The sequence below is a fragment of the Gopherus evgoodei genome, chromosome 9 (assembly GCF_007399415.2).
Source record: "Gopherus evgoodei ecotype Sinaloan lineage chromosome 9, rGopEvg1_v1.p, whole genome shotgun sequence".
Lineage (NCBI taxonomy): Eukaryota > Metazoa > Chordata > Testudines > Testudinidae > Gopherus > Gopherus evgoodei.
Genome location: NC_044330.1, coordinates 60,868,772 through 60,885,830, shown reverse-complemented (window position 1 = coordinate 60,885,830; position 17,059 = coordinate 60,868,772).

The window sequence follows — 17,059 nt, the reverse complement described above, 5'->3', positions numbered from 1 at the left end:
ACCAGGGAACAATTCCCAGTAATGTGGGCAGGGTTAAGCCAGTCTCTGTTAGGGGTTCGGATGAGACCTTTGCTGGGCGGGGAGATGATCCTCCAGATGCTTTCGGTGAGGATCTTGCCTTTCTGTGAAGCCCAGGCCCAGGTGGACCTTGGGTCTGAGCTATGCTGGCAATTCCTGTGTTTCTCTCCAACCAGGCACAGAGTAGCTCTGCCAGGATCTTCCAGAGCCTGGACCTGCAGCAGGACCTGCAGCAGTGCTATGAAATGGAGAGGTGTGAGAGGAGGGGCTCAGACAGGGTTCTTGCTCTGTTGTGTGTGGCATTCAGTACACCAGGAGAGGAAGCCCAGGCCTGCCATCAGTGGCACATGCATTCAACTCAACCTGAAGCTGCACAGGCTTCTGCACACTTCTCACTCACCCTGATGCAGGGTAGTGGGGCGCATAATAGTGCTGCCAGCTCTCCTCATTGTATTATCAGTCACACAGGATTTGTTTTTTCTTAAAGTCCCAGATCTTGGAGTCATGTGAACATGCCAGAATCAAACCAGTTTGCCTTTTTTTTTGTAAAGTAAGTTTCTAGCTCTAAGCTCAGACACCAGAAGGCAAATGCAAAGAACCCAACACTGACTGTTTAACATCTCATGATTTTAAAGCCAAACTCTGAGTTTGGGAGCCTGACTCATGGGTTTTGAATGATTGGGGTTGGCAATGCTGAGCTTGCTCTTACATCTCTCCTCTTCTCCCCACATCCACTCTTTTTAGCTATTTTAAAGGTGACTTTCAAAGGATGTTTACAAAATTGGGAGTATGGCCCTTTTAAATCTCCATACAATGTATAAAGAAAGCTAGAAAGTTTGTTTATTTTAATTTTTGCTTTCCTTGTTTGTTTTTGACTGTAGGGCTTGTCTATATGGGAAATTATTCTGGAATAGCTATTCCCAATTAACCATTCCTGGTCAATGCCAGAGGATTTAGCTAATTTGTAATATGGCATTCTTATGCCAGAATAAGTGTGTCTGCACATGAGTTAATCAGAAATAGCTAAATTGCTTTAAATTCACACCCTCCCTTAATCCAGATTGATTTTCATCTGTTGACAAACCTTTAGAAATACAGTATCAGTAATGTAGTCTTGTCTTCCTTGTCTTTGTCAGAGAATCTCTGGGAAGTCTCTAAAGTGTTTACTGTGAGCATTTAATACCTTAGCTGAAGGACTGAAAATGCTGAATCTTTAACAAAGGCAAAAGTTCCTCAGCCACTGAAGTTAAAATAGGTGTTACCAAAAATCAAAGCATTTTAAAGAGCCCCCTTCCCTTCAATATCTCAACTTTCCCTTTTTGTCTCACCATAGTCTTCCAGCTGAGACAGGATCAGAATTTCTAATGTAAAAAAACAAAGGGGGGGGAATAATTATTTTTTTGAAGGGGAACCCCCCCCACATTCAGACGCTCCCCACCCTGCCCCAATTTATGCAATCATTCCATTCTGGAAAGCCTTGCGTAACTTGAATTTTGCATAAGTTGGAAATGTGTACCCATACATTATGCAAAAATTTCCGCAGTTCGAAAATCCTATTTCTGGCTTATGGAACTTTTTCCATAAGTGCAAATTTGTGCAAGTCAGGTCTTGCGTAACTCAGGGAGCATCTGTACTGTAATTCCTCCACAGCAGTATTATTAACTCTGAGAGAACATCCCATAGAACTGGACAAAAGAGCCTGAAAGAGTTTTCAAAGCCCCTTATTGTGTAGTTTGGCTGAGATCTTCGAAAGGGCTCAGCACCAAAGTTGGGGCCAGATTTTCACCAGAGCTCAGCTGTGTTTGTGCAGCACCTGGTGTGATGGGTTCCTGGTCTGTGAGGCTGGGTTTTAGATACTTCAGGAATAAACAATAATTATTGTTATTAATAAGAAATGTTGGGTGCATACAGGTGCTGAACAGGGTTGAAAATGTGGCCCTTGTTTACCTGGGGACTTAGCCTCTGACCTGGCTCACTCCATGGGGAGCTGGTTATGGATTCAAGCAGTTGTGCCATGTCTTGGTGCCTCTGGCAATGCTGGTGCACAGCTGCACCCATCCTGTTGACCTTGACATAGACTCTCTCATTCCCTTCACTGTTCCTTGAGGACCCTCATTTACACTCCCTCCACCACCACCACCGCCCCCCAAAAAAATCTCTAGGATGTCTACAGTAGCTCATGTGAATCACAGCAATTTTTCTGGTACCTCTGTGTGTCCATTCCACAGGCTAGGACAGTGCCTCTGCAGACCCGGAACCAACTGTTGCTGCCTTCCAGCTGTTATTGGCTTCTTCTCAGAGGGGCTGGTTATCTGGTGGGACATTGGTTTTGAATGGCTGCCATAGCGCTCAGGTTGTTTCTTTTCCCTTTCACTAGCACTTAGAAATTGCTGGAATTGTCTCAAATCCTGACCTGAGGTCCATCTAGTCTCTGACAGTGACCAGTGACACATTTGTAAAGGGCTGTGTGGACACTCCTCAAATGTCCATACCAGGCCAGGGGCCAGCCTAGGATAAATTAAAGCATCTGCAGTCTGGAACATAGGTGTGGGAGTGTTCACAGTGGCCTTTATGAATGTGTGAACTCCCTTGAGTGGATTAGCAATCAGTTAACTCTAAATAAGAAAGCATGAAACAAGGTTTGCTTTACATTTCTATACAGCAGCTCTGGACTAACCCTGCAGTGAGCTGCAGGACCCAGGTTAAAGGCTGTAACTCTGCCATTGACACTGAGTCATATTGGCCATTCTAAATCAATGTCACCTGCAGTCCTTGCACCTGCAATGCAGTCTGCCTTGCTGCTTTCTAAGCACAGGGACCCTCTTAGCTCTGGAGTACACCTGTGAAATATTATTTTTTCCATTGCTAGCCATTGTCTGTGCCTAGCCCTCCTCCTGTGTTAAAGCATCAGACACCTGCAGCACTGCTGGTCCTTCCCTGGGTCACCAGCTCTCAAGGATGATCTGAAGCGCCAAGTGATGGTGAACATGCCCCCTCCTTGCTAATCTGTTCCAATGGTTATGTATCCTCACCCCACACTAATGTGTGCTTTAATTCAGGTTTCAACTTTGTGGACTTCAACTTCCAGGCATTGGATTTTATGATGCTTTTGTCTGCTAGGGTACATCTACACTACAGGATTATTCCAATTTTACATAAACTGGTTTTGTAAAACAGATTGTATAAAGTCGAGTACACGTGGCCACACAAAGCACAATAATTTGGCGGTGTGCGTCCATGTACCAAGGCTAGCGTCGATTTCTGGAGCGTTGCACTGTGGGTAGCAATTCCATAGCTATCCCAAAGTTCCCGCAGTCTCCCCCACCCACTGGAATTCTGGGTTGATATTTGCCTTTGCAAGGTAGCAGAGAGGGTTACCAACCCTATTATACCATCTGCCATGCCATTGTAAATTGGCGATGAGATAACAGTTATCAGTTGTTCTGTACTGTCTGCCGTGCCATTGTAAATTGGCAATGAGATGACAGTTGTCAATCATTCTGTACCATCTGCTGCTGTCATGGGTGCTCCTGGCTGGCCTTCACTGAGGTCAGCTGAGGGCGCAAAGACAAAAATGGGAATGACTCCCCAGGTCATTCCCTCCTTTATGTTTTATCTAAAAATAGAGTCAGTTCTGCCTAGAATATGGGGCAAATGTATTAGAGAACCGAGGCCAGCCAGGAGCACTCACAGGATGATGAGGATGGCTATCAGTCATTTTGTACTGAACCATCTGCCACTGGGGAAGGGAGGGGATGCTGCTGTTCAGAGCCGCAGCACCGCATCTACCAGCAGCATGCAGTACACATACGGTGACATTGAAAAAAGTCAAGAAAAGATTTTTTTCCCCTTTTCTTTCACGGTGGGGGGGAGGAAGGGTAAACTGACGAGATATACCCTGAACCACCCCGGACAATGTGTTTGACCCTACAGGCATTGGGAGCTCAGCCAAGAATGCAAATGCTTTTCGGAGACTGCAGGGACTGTGGGATAGCTGGAGTCCTCAGTACCCCCTCCCTTCCTCCATGAGCGTCCATTTGATTCTTTGGCTTTCCATTACGCTTGTCACACAGCACTGTGCTGTGGCCTCTGTCTATCATAGCCTGGAGATTTTTTCAAATGCTTTGTCATTTCGTCTTCTGTAAGGGAGCTGTGATAGAACAGATTTGTCTCCCCATACAGCGATCAGATACAGTATCTCCCTTACGGTCCATGCTGGAGCTCTTTTTGGATTTGGGACTACATCACCACCCATGCTGATCAGAGGTCCACGCTGGGCAAAGAGGAAATGAAATTCAAAAGTTCGCGGGGCTTTTCCTGTCTACCTGGCCAGGCATCCGAGTTCAGATTGCTTTCCAAAGCGGTCACAATGGTGCACTGTGGGATAGTTCCTGGAGGCCAATACCGTCGATTTGCGGCCACACTAACCCTAATCCTACATGGCAATACCGATTTCAGCACTACTCCTCTCGTCGGGGAGGAGTACAGAAACCGGTTTAAAGAGCCCTTTATATTGATATAAAGGGCCTTGTTGTGTGGACGAGTGCAGAGTTAAATTGGTTTAACGCTGCTAAATTCGGTTTAAACGTGTAGTGTAGACCAGGCCCTAATGTAAAGAGCCTTCCAATAGCTGATGCTTTGCTGGCTGAGAAATACCTCAAGCAAGGGGGGTCAGTTCATAAGCCTCACGTTGCCTTGTTTCCTAGAGATGGATCAATATGCTGCAGGCTGGCTCCTCAGCTAAGGTAAGTCATTGTAACCCCGTTGCCTTCAACAGAGCTGTGCCAATGCATGTCAGCTGAGAATTGGCCCTGTATTATTATTTATTGTGCTCTTCTCTGTAAAATGGGGCTAAGGCACTGAGCTCCTCCATAAAGTACTTTGAGATCTGCTGGTGAAAAATGCTAGCTAAGAGCTAGGGATTATGTTTCTCCTTACACATCTCAAGCAGATCGGGCTTTCCCAATCAACTTGCCTTTTCCTTCAGATAAAGGAAAGCAGCAAAGTGAGAACAAATCTCAAGTCTCAGTGCCAGAGAGAGTGCAGAGTGATGCTGCTGTAACACTCTGCAGCTGAACTGAAGCACAAAATGGCAGCAAGGGCCAAGCTGCCCTCTCCTGAGACCCAGAAAAAAGATTACCAGCACAGCTGCATTGCTTGGCTGCTTCATTGCTTACTGGAGGCACTAGCGCAGCTCCCCAGTTGCACTGATATTCTAGTGCAGGTCTGCACAACTTGCGGCCCCCCGGGCCACATGCGTCCCGTGTGGGCTCACTGTGTGGCCCACAGGCAAGCGGCACAGTGGGGCTGCTGTGTTCACCCCCTGCCTCCCGGGGGGGGGGGCTCACAGCCCCACCCACACATGCTCCAACCGCCCTAAGGGCCAGAACCGCATGTGTCTCCGTCTCCCACTCCCCCCGCCTGGCATATAGCGAGTGCATCACTTCTGGGATCTGCTGAGGCGGGAAGCACTGGACATGAGGCAGAGCCAGTAAGTGCTGAGCGAGGGGAGGGGCACCCGGCCTGGGCTCGAGCCACATCTTGTGGGGGAGAGGGGAGGAGATGGTCAAAGACTGCCCTCCAAAAAAACCCTTGAGTTGGGGGAGGAATAGCTACCACGCTGGTTGGTCCCAGGGTGGCATCCGTAGTGATGGGGGGACCGGTTTGAACTGTCTGTGGGCAGCCAGGAAATCCCAGGGGGGGAGATGTGTGTGTGTGTGTTTTGCACCTGCTCTGCCCAGCTGCAGCCCTTTTCCCTAGTCCTGGGACCTCCCCGCTCCCCGACCCCTATCACCGTTCCCCCCTGACTCCCTGTGGCCCCTTTGTTTGTGTGTTGAACAGTCACATCCAGTTCCTTCAAACTGCCCCCCTTTGCCCTCCTCAGCTTAGTTCATCGCCCCAGAAAATCCCTTCAAACTGTCCCCTTTTTACCCTCCCCTTATTTCATGGTGGGATGATGAGCGAAGCGGGCGGGCGGGCAGTGGCAGCAAGGCTTTATACTTGCGGGGGGGGGGGGGAGTCAGGAGGTGAGCGGCGAGTCGGTGGCTGGAGGAGGGGCATCCATTTTCAGTATTTTAATTTCTGGTACTGCTGTGTGCAGTAATATAGTGACCCCTGGGGGGTTGAAGAGGGATATGATGGTGGGGCCAAGTGGGGAGGGGGAGTGTCCTATATTACTGCTGTGATCTGGTCACCCTACTCACGCCATTTCTCCACACACATACACACACCTTCCTTTTCAGCCCACAGCTGTTTCAGCGGGACGGCGCTGAGGAAAGAGAGTTTGTTTCCACAGGGTGGGTGGCGCTCAGGGAAGTGTTTCAGCGGGGCTTGGCGGCGCGGGGTGGCACAGGGGGTGGGGGTGTTTTGGCAGGGCCGGGGGGTTTCGGCCCTCAGCTGTTTTCTTTGGAGTAATATGGGCCTCGCCCCTTTACAAGTTGTGCAGGCCTGTTCTAGTACATGTTAACAGAGAGTTTGCATGTCAGCCCCTGGGAAATGTTCCTTGTGTTCAGCAGTTTAAATAAAGAACAAGCTGGACTTTCCATGGAAATAGGGTGACCAGACAGCAAGTATGAAAAATCGGGACAGAGTGTGGGGGGAAATAGGCATCTATATAAGAAAAATCCCCAAATATCGGGACTGTCCCTATAAAATCAGGACATCTGGTCACCCTACATGGAAACCAGCTTTGAGCACAGTGTGAAGGGCATACTGGGCACAGCTCACTGCTTGCATTAGTCTTATCCAATTCCCTCTTCAGGAGTAAATCCCTCTTCCTGCAGCTGCTGGCAGGCAGCTCAAAGGTCAGAGAGCAGCCCTGCACCACTCTGAATCCAGATCCACAGCTATTCCCCTCCGGGTTTTGCAGGAGCCCCCAGGAGATGGTTGGAAAGGGGCATCTGTTCAGTTTCTTGTGCAAAGGATCTCCGGCTCAGTTGCTCAATAGCCGTTGAGTGAGCACAGTATTGAGAGGCAGCAGAAAGGCCTGCCCTGACCCCCCCCCCTGCTTCTTCTAGCGAAGCCCTCCGCCCCATCAGGCTGGCACACAATGGCAATACAATGAGCACCATGGAGGAGAAATCCTTCCCCTTAGTCAGCAGCAGACCAGAAAAGTGTTCCCCAGCCAGGGAAGGGTCCACCCCAATTTCTTTCTGTCCCAGTGGTGGGGGATGATGCACGAGCCTGCTGCACTTCTCTGAAACAACCGCCCCAGCACTGCGGACAATTCCATGCACTACACGGAAGCTCAGCGCTCCCCTGAAATTGTTTAGTGAGGGGTTGGGGTGTTAGTTGAGTTGATGGGTGGGGGAGTTAAACCTACTTCAGCAGATCTGCCCTTGTGCAGTGACTCGCGACAACGTGAATACCTGATGAAGCAACACAACTCCACATGGCTGCTGTATCAACAGTGAAGCTCTTGGAAGCGCAGACCTGAGTCTCACACTAAGTTACTCAGACAGCACATTCCTTCCAGTACTATCTCCCTTGTCCAGCCCACTGCTCTGGGGCTGGAGTCAACTGCGGCCATAGGCTGTGGGTGGAGATACAAAGGCTCAGGCAGGCAGGGGAGGGTGTGTGTGGGCCAGTGGGAGGCTTGCACAGAGCGCGCTGGGTGGACGTGACCTGTATCCTTAGCTATCACAACCTGTATGTTAGTCCATGGGAGAATTGTGCTCCTTCAGGCCTATTGCTATGTCTGCCCTTTTTTTCTCTTCCTCCTGCATCCTCCTTTCTCTGTGCCTCTCCTTCTTCCCTGTGTCACTCCTCTTTTCTTTTCTCTCCAGTTCCTGCCTCCTCATGAGCCTCATCCCCTTCCCCATTACAGTGCTAGAATGAGCAAGGAAATAGTTAATGCTGACGTTTAAGGAGTCTGTTTCAGGCTGCCTGCAGACTCAGGCAGACATCCCTGCATCAGCTACACTCCATTCAGACTTGGAAGATTTTTTTGCAATCGCAAAGCCTAGAAGCAGCTGAGATTCTGACAATGCTATGTGGGCCATATAACTACATTGTTTGGGAGCAGGTCCACCCTGGGCTGTATGACTGACACCCCTGCTATACCGCTTTTCTTCCCTAAGGAGCCTAAAGCATGTACATCCAGGAATCACTTCACCCAACACTGAAAGGAAGTCACCTCTGGGGTGGAATGCTGTTTAACAGCGCACTGCAACACCACACAACAGTCCACAGCATGAAGCAAAGAACAGAAGTGTTGCTGGGCAAGTTTAGTTCCCCTGCAGCCTCTGTCTAAGGGTACATCTACACTATGAAATTAGGTCGAATTTATAGAAATCGATTTTTTAGAAATCGATTTTATAAAGTCGATTGTGTGTATCCTCACTTAAGACCATTAAGACCATTAACTAGATGGAGTGTGTCCACAGTATGGAGGCTAGCGTCAATTTCCGGAGCATTGCACTGTTGGTAGCTATCCCACAGTTCCCGCAGTCTCCGCCGCCCATTGGAATTCTGGGTTGAGATCCCAATGCCTGATGGATCAAAAACATTGTTGCGGGCGGTTCTGGGTAGATGTCGTCAAGCCTCCCCTTCCTCCTTCCCTTCTTCCCTCCATGAAAGCAACGGCAGACAATTGTTTCGAGCCTTTTTTCCTGGGTTACCTGTGCAGATGCCATACCATGCCATGGAGCCCGCTCAGCTCACCATCACTGTACATCTCCTGGGTGCTGGCAGATGTGGGACAGCATTGCTACACAGCAGTAGCTCATTGCCTTTTGGCAGCAGACAGTGCATTACAACTGGTAGCCATTGTCATTGTCTTCTGGGTGCTCTTATAGCTGATCTCAGTGAGGTTGGTCAAGGGTGCCTGGGCAGACATGATCTCCCTGCTGACCCCACCTGCCTCCCCTCCTGCGCCTCCCCCAAGTGTCCCCCAGCCCCGACTTGCTCCCCCCCCATGCCTTTGCGGCCTGGAGCAGAGAATCTCTGTCTCTCCCCTGCAGCTCCATGTGCCCTCCATCTCAGCGGCCAGGGCAGACTGACTCCGAGCCTGCCCTTCCCCCTCAGACCCTTTCTTTTTCCAATGGGACCCTCCACAGCACAGGGCCTCCCCCCCCCCCCGCCCGCAGTCACCGCTCCTGCCTCATGCTGGGCAAGGAGTCAGCCCCATCCCTCACCCCCAGTGAGGCTACAGTCAGGGGCAACAGCATCCACCACGGGAGAGGCGAGGGAGATTCCTGGACCTGAGAGGGGCCCTAGGAGCACATGCAGTGACAGTGGTGGAGGTGAATGTGCTGCTGGGAGGGCAGGGTAAGGGCTGGGGGGAGTCCTCCTCTCTGGCCCCTGTCCTGGAGCAGTCTGTCTGCACTCCAAACTCATCCCCAGCCCTGCCCCACCCCAGAGCCCACACCCCCAGTTAGAGGTTTCACACTCCCACAGCACCCTCAACCCTCTGCCTGAGCCCTGAGCCCTCCAGTACCCCAAACACCTTATCTCCAGTCCCAGCCAGAGCCCTCATCCCCCCACACCCTGACCCTCTGCCCAAGCCCTGAGCCCCTCCAGCACCCCAAACCCTGCATCTGAAGCCACAACCCACAGCCCTCACCCCTGCACCCCCTCCCTCCACACCCCCTCCCAGAACCTGCACCCTATCCCCTGCCCCAGCCTAGGGCCTGCACCCTAGACCTCCTCCCTCACCCAAACTCCCTCCCAGAGCCTTGGGCCGGTGGTGGGGCAGAGTGGGGGGGGGGCGGAGTTTGGGCAGGAGTGGGTTCTGGACACCACCACAATTTCTGCAGACCTGAACTCCCAGCATTCTCAGGACACATGCTGATCCCTAGTGGCCACTGCTGATATCCAGCACCTCCCTCCTCTCTTAACCTGTGAGTAACCTCTGGATTGGAACTGGACTGGAACCAAAGACCATCTTGGAAGCAACATTACCAGCCCAAGCAGTCAAAAATCATGAGTTAGACCCCCCCCCCCAAAATCACAGGCTCTACTGCAGCTGCTTCATTCATTCTTTGGCAGCAATTCGGCGGCAGGCCCTTCCTTCCGAGAAGAACTCAGGGATCCACCGCCGAATTGCCACCAAAGAGCCGACCCTGGGAGAGGGCGCAATTTTATATTCTTGCCTCAGGGGCAAAAATACCTAGTTACAGCTCTGTCCTCCCGCCCCCCTTGGTTCACTCTACTTCCCTGTAAGCTAACCACCCTCCCCTCCCCTCTTCGATCACCGTTTTCAAAGGCAATAAAGTCATTGTTGCTTCCCATTCATGCATTCTTTATGAATTCATCACAAAAATAGGGGGATAACTGCCAAGATAACCCGGGAGGGGTGGGGGAGGAAGGAAGCACTGGGTGGGGTGGGGGAGGAGAGGCCACACTGCACTTTAAAACTTATTGAATGCCAGCTTTCTGTTGCTTGGGCAGTTCTCTGGGGTGGAGTGATTGGGTGTCCAGACCCCCCCCCAACCGCGTTCTTGGGTGTCTGGGTGAGGAGGCTATGGAACTTGGGGAGGAGGGCGGTTGGTTACACAGAGGCTGTAGTGGTGGTCTGTGCTCCTGCTGCCTTTCCTGAACCTCAGCCATAAGCCAGAGCATATCAGTTTGTTCCTCCAATAGCCTCAGCATTGCCTCTTGCCTTCTGTCACCAAACTGACACCACCTATCATCTTCAGCCTGCCACCTCTTCTCGCATTCATATTGTGCTTTCCCAGATTCTGACATTGTCTGCCTCCACGTATTCTGCTGGACTGTTTCAGTGTGAGAGGACTGTATGAGCTCAGAGAACATTTCATCACAAGTGCATTTTTTTCAACTTCTAATCTTCTCTAGCCTCTGGGAAGGAGAAGATAGTGTTAGCGTTGAAACATTTGCAGCTGGTGGAGAGTGGTAGTTTAAAAGACACATTTTAGAGAACAATGGGTAGACTCTTTCACGGTAAACCTTGCTGTTAACATTACATAGCACATGTGCTTTCGGTATAAGGTCGCATTTTGCCTCTTATTGAGGGTATGCCAGTTTGGTGTGAGAGATCTTTCACGCATGGCCAGGCAATAGAATTCGGCTTGCAGGCAGACATGGTAAGACCCAGTCTTTTGGCTTCTTTAACCTTCATAACATGTTGGAATGGTTTCAAACAGCAGCGCCCTCATTTCCCATACCAAGCAGCCATTGGGTTGGCCATTTAAAATGGGTTGGCAATTTAAAAGGAGGGGCTGTGGTTTTGGGGTTAACGTGCAGCACAAACCCAACTAACTCCTCCCCCTCCCATACACAATTCTCTGGGATGATCACTTCACCTCTCCCCTCACCACATGGCTAACATCAGGTAACATTTCTGTTCAGCCACAGGCAAACAGCCCAGCAGGAACGGGCACCTCTCAATGTCCCCTTAATAAAATCACCCTATTTCAACCAGGTGACCATGAATGATATCACTGTCCTGAGGATAACACAGAGAGATAAAGAATGGATGTTGTATGAATGGCAGCAAACACCGGAACCATACGCTGTGTTATGCAATGATTCCAGACTACATGCTACTGACCTGGCGTGGTAAAGTGTCCTACCATGGAGGATGGAATAAGGCTGCCCTCCCCAGAAACCTTTTGCAAAGGCTTTGGGAGTACATCCAGGAGAGCTTTATGGAGATGTCCCTGGAGGATTTCTGCTCCATCCCCAGACACGTTAACCGACTTTTCCAGTAGCTGTACTGGCCATGAATGCCAGGGCAAATTAATCATTCAACACACTTACTTTAAAGTGTGTATAGTATTTACAAAGGTACACTCACCAGAGGTCCTTTCTCTGCCTGGTGGGTCCGGAAGACAGCCTTGGGTGGTGTGACAAAGTTCCTCCTCTACCTTGGTGGGTCCTGTGCTTATTGGCAGATTTTCTTGCCTCACAGATTCACCCTGTGGGTCAGGAAACAGCCCAGAGACCTTCCCCTCTGGTAGAAGCCACAGTGCAGGTCAGTTCCTCCTGTGTTTGGTCAGGAGTTGGGAGGTTTGCGAGGAACTCAGGCCTGCCCCCTACTCCGGGTTCCAGCCCAGGGCCCTGTGGACTGCAGCTGTCTAGAGTGCCTCCTGGTACAGTTGTGCGACAGCTACAACTCCCTGGGCTACTTCCCCAGGGCCTCCTCCCAACACCTTCTTTGTCTTCACCACCGGACCTTCCTCCTGATGTCTGATAACGCTTGTACTTCTCAGTCCTCCAGCAGTATGCCTACTCACTCTCAGCTTCTTGCACGCCTCTTGCTCTCAGTTCCTTGCACGCACTTCCTCTCCTCTGGCTCCCTGGCTCCCTTTGGCCTGACTGGAGTGAGCCCTTTTACAGCATCAGAGGAGCCTTAATTAAAGTCAGGTGCTTAACAGCCTCATCTGACTCTTTGCAGGTTAATTGGAGTCAGGTGTTCTCATTAGCCTGGAGCAGCCCCTGCTCTGGTCACTCAGGGAACAGAAAACTGCTTACCCAGTGGCCAGTATATCTCCCTTCTACTACTTTGCTATTCCCAACTGGCCTGGATCTATCACAGTGGGTTCGGGGGGTACTGACTCCAGGTCCAGGGTGAGAAACAGTTCCTGGCTGTTGGGGAAAATGGTTTCTCTGCTTGCTTTCTGTAAGTTATCTTCAACCTCCTAATCATCATCTTCCTCGTCCCCAAAACCCACATCCCTGTTGCGTGCTACTCCATTGACAGAATCAAAGCACAGGGTTGGGGTAGTGGTGGCTGCATCTCCTAGAATGGCATGCAACTCATTATAGAAGCGGCATGTCTGGGGCTCTGACCGGGAGCGGCCATTTGCCTCTCTGTTTTTTTGGTAGGCTTGCTTCAGCTCCTTAAGCACTGCTGTGGGTCCCTGTTATAGCCTCTGTCCTTCATGACTTTGGAGATTTCTTCAAATGTTTGGGCATTTCATCTTTTGGAACGGAGTTCTGATAGCACAGATTCATCTCCCCCTATAGTGATCAGATCTCGTACCTCTCATTCGGTCCATGCTGGAGCTCTTTTGTGATTCTGGGATTCCATCATGGTCACCTTTGCTCAAGAGATCTGCACTCACCTGCACCTTGCCAAGCTGGCCAAACAGAAAATGAGATTCAAAAGTTTGCGGGACTTTTCCTGTCTACTTGGCCATTGCATCTGAGTTGAGAGCGCTGTCCAGAGCGGTCACAATGGAGCACTTTGGGATAGCTCCCTGAGGCTAATACCATCGAATTACGACCACACTACTCCAGATTCAACCCGGCAAGGTCAATTTCAGCGCTAATCCCCTCGTCGGGGGAGGAGGACAGAAATAGCTTTTAAGAGCCCTTTAAGTAAAAAAAAAAACGGCTTCGTAGTGTGGACGGGTGTAGGGTTAAATCAATGTAACGCTGCTAAATTTGACCTAAACTCGTAGTGTAGACCAGGGCTAACGGTATGTCTACATTAGAGACTCTATTGGCATAGCTATGCAGGCATAGCCCTGTAGTGTAGATGCAGCAGGAACACCAGCCCCCCCAAACAATGCCAACTATGCTGACAGGAAGCACACTGTTGTCAGAGGTGAGTCACACGGGGGGTCATGGGAGCATGTTGGTTGGGGGCAGGGGTCAGAGCTATGTCTTGATATAACTTTTCAGTGTAGATCAGGCCTCAGTCAGTAGGTGGCAGAGTAGAGCAGTTGTGACTTTACTAAAAGTTGCTTGGGGAATGGTTTGTGTTATTTTAATTGTGATCTACCAGTTTCATGTCCCTAGCTCCATTTAACATTGCTGGGTTTTAGCTTTTTTATTCTGACAGTTTGTACGATTCCAGCAGAAGTGAACAGGGGGAGCTTTTAAAGGCAATTTAAGGGTGAACAATGGGATAAGCAGAGAAGGGGGCTGGACCTCATAACTTTGGCAGATGTGTCACACATTCCTGCATCTGCAGGGAACTGTCACCTGTTGGTTGGTGTGTATGGCTGTGTGTGCGAGAAACACATGCAAAGACTCCCCTGCAATATACCCCAGAGCCCTGACTAGCAAGGCAGGAGCCAGGAGTTCTCATTTCAGCTCTTCCACTGACTGCTGCACCCTCTGCAACCCACTGAGCAGAAAACCTGAATGGGAGCCATGGAGGCCACGTCTACACTACAAAGTTAAGTTGACTTCATGTAAGTTGACATTGAGCCTCTAATTTAAGTAAATCAATCTTGCATGTCCACACTACACTCATTGTGTCGGCAGAGTGCATCCTCACTAGCAGGGCTTGCATCAACGCATGGAGCCTTGCACTGTAGATAGCTAGCCCACAGTGCACGTAGCTGAGTGGAATTTTGGGTTGGGATTGCAACAAAACATTGGTGTGGGTGGTTATGGGAACATGGCGTTAGCTTCCCATGATGCACTTCCCTCCTTCCCTCCCTCGCAAATCAATGTCAAACAAACCAAGCCTTTTTCGCAAGCCTGGGTTACCCACGCAGATGCGATAGCACGATAAGTATGGATCCCACTCAGCTGTACATTGTTCTTGTGAATATTACAAAGACCTCGCGCCTTATCCTGTAGTATTTACACAGCCAGTACAGGAGCCGCCACATGGAACAGTGTGATGCCATGCAAGCCGACCTGCCAGAAGACATAGAATAGAGCAAATCGCTGTTGCTGGCAACAGTCACGCATCACCTTGACATGGCTGAGCATTATTTCTGGGCCCAGGAAACAAGCACTGACTGGTGGGACCACCTCGTTATGCAGCTATGGGATGATGAGCAGTAGCTGCAGAACTTTCAAATGCGTAAGGCCACTTTCCAGGAACTGTGTGAAGAGCTTTCCCCAGCCCTGAAGCACAGCAATACTAAAATGAGAGCTGCTCTGACAGTGGAGAAGCGAGTGGCGATGACTCTGTGGAGGCTTGCAATGCCAGATTGCTACTGGTCAGTGGGGTATCAATTTGGAGTCAGTAAATCTACCATGGGATCAATCTAAGTTTGCAGGGCCTGAACAGACTTCTGCTAAGAAGGGTAGTGACTCTGGACAACATGCAGGACATAGGGGATAGTTTTGCTGCAATTATCAGGGGGGTAGCCATGTTAGTCTGGATCTGTAAAAGCAGCAAAGAGTCCTGTGGCACCTTATAGACTAACAGACGTTTTGGAGCATGAGCTTTCGTGGGTGACATGCATCCGACGAAGTGGGTATTCACCCACGAAAGCTCATGCTCCAAAACGTCTGTTAGTCTATAAGGTGCCACAGGACTCTTTGCTGCTTTTGCTGCAATGGGGTTCCCTAACTGTGATGGGGCGACAGACAGAACGCATATCACTATCTTGGTACCAGATTACCTTGCCAAAGAGTACATAAACTGAAAGGTGTACTTCTCAGTGGTGTCGCAGGTGCTGGTGGATCACAGGGCTGTTTCACTGACATCAATGTGGGATGGTCGGGAAAGGAGTATGATGTGCACATCTTTAGGAACACAGATCTGTTCAGAAAGCTGCAAGCAGAGACTTTCTTTCCAGATTGCAAAATAACCATTGGTGATGTTGAAATGCCAATCGTGATCCTGGGAGGCCCCACCTACCCCTTGCTCCCATGGCTCATGAAGATGTATGCAGGTAGTCTGGACAGCAGTAAGGACTAGTTCAACCATAGGCTGAGCAAGTGGAGAATGGTGGTGGAATGTGCCTTTGGATGTTTAAAAGGTCGCTAGTGTTATTTGCTTACTAGGTTAGACCTCAGTGAAAGCAATATTCCCATTGTTATTGCTGCCTGATGTGTGCTCCATAATATCTTGAAACAAAGGGAGAAACGTTTCTGCCATGGTGGGGGGTTGAGGCAGATCGCCTGGCAGCCAATTTTGCGCAGCCAGAAACCAGGGCAATAAGAAGAGCACATTGAGGGGCTCTGCATCTCTTTGAAGCTTTGAAAGCTGGTTTCAGCAATGAGCCAGAGTAATGTGACACTTATCTGTGTTGTTCCTTACCAAACTGTCCCCTCCATTGCATTTTCTTCCCTGTAAACTCCAACCCCACCAACCACTGTGTGTTGAATGAAGAAAGAGCCTTTTCTCCTCACTCCGTTAAGTTTTATTGTGCACACAGAGACAGCAAAGAAAAGTAAGATAACCTGGGGCAAAAGGATGGATAACACTGTGGGGGGAGAAAAAAGGACAGCTTGCTTACAGCTTGTAACAAAGCAGCCTCTGGTGGGACACAACTGAGAGTATCAATTCAGGACAAATTGCTTAGAGAAGGGCAGTCACAGCCCAAGGCTGGGTGTCCTTTATTATTAAGGCAAACCAAACCAGCCAAACAGAGAAGACTTTGGTTTTACCCCACTGGCTAATCAGAAGTCATAAAAGAAATTCCCTCAGATACTCCAGCTCCCTTGTATCACCACCAGCACCGCTCCTTGTGGGCATGAATGGTTATGAAAACCAACACCCCAGTAAAAGAAAAAAGGTTCTCCTGATCCCAAAGGACCAAGCCCCAGACCAAGGTCAATATACAGGTCAGATCTTATCCACAAATTGCCAGTCCTTTAGAATCTAAAGGTTTATTCATAAAAATAAGAAATATAGATGAGAGCCAAAATTGGTGAAAGTAATCAATTACATACAATAATGGCAAAGTTCTTGGTTCAGGCTTGTAGCGGGGATGGAATAAACTGCAGGCTCAAATCAAGTCTCTGGAATACATCCACAGCTTGGGTGGGTCATTCAGTCCTTTGTTCAGAGCTTCTATGGAGCAAAGTTCCTCCAGAGATAAGAAGCAGGATTGAAGACAAAATGGAGATGGCGCAGCTGCCTTTTATAGTCTTTTTGCCATGTGGCTTGTGCTTCCTTTGTTCCAAACACAAACTGCCCAGCACATGGCATGGAAAAACCTTAGAGTTCTGTCCATAGGCATGTCCCTGCATGCTTTGCTGAGTCACAAGGTGTATCTGCCTTCTCTCAATTGGTCAATTGTATAGCTGATGGTCCTTCATTGGCCATCAAGCAGGCTAGGCAGTGCTGAAGCCAAATTGTCTGGGGTGTCACCCAGAAGCATAGCACAAGTTTGAAATACAGATAGTAAAGAGCCAATACTTAACTTTAAAAACAAAAACGATA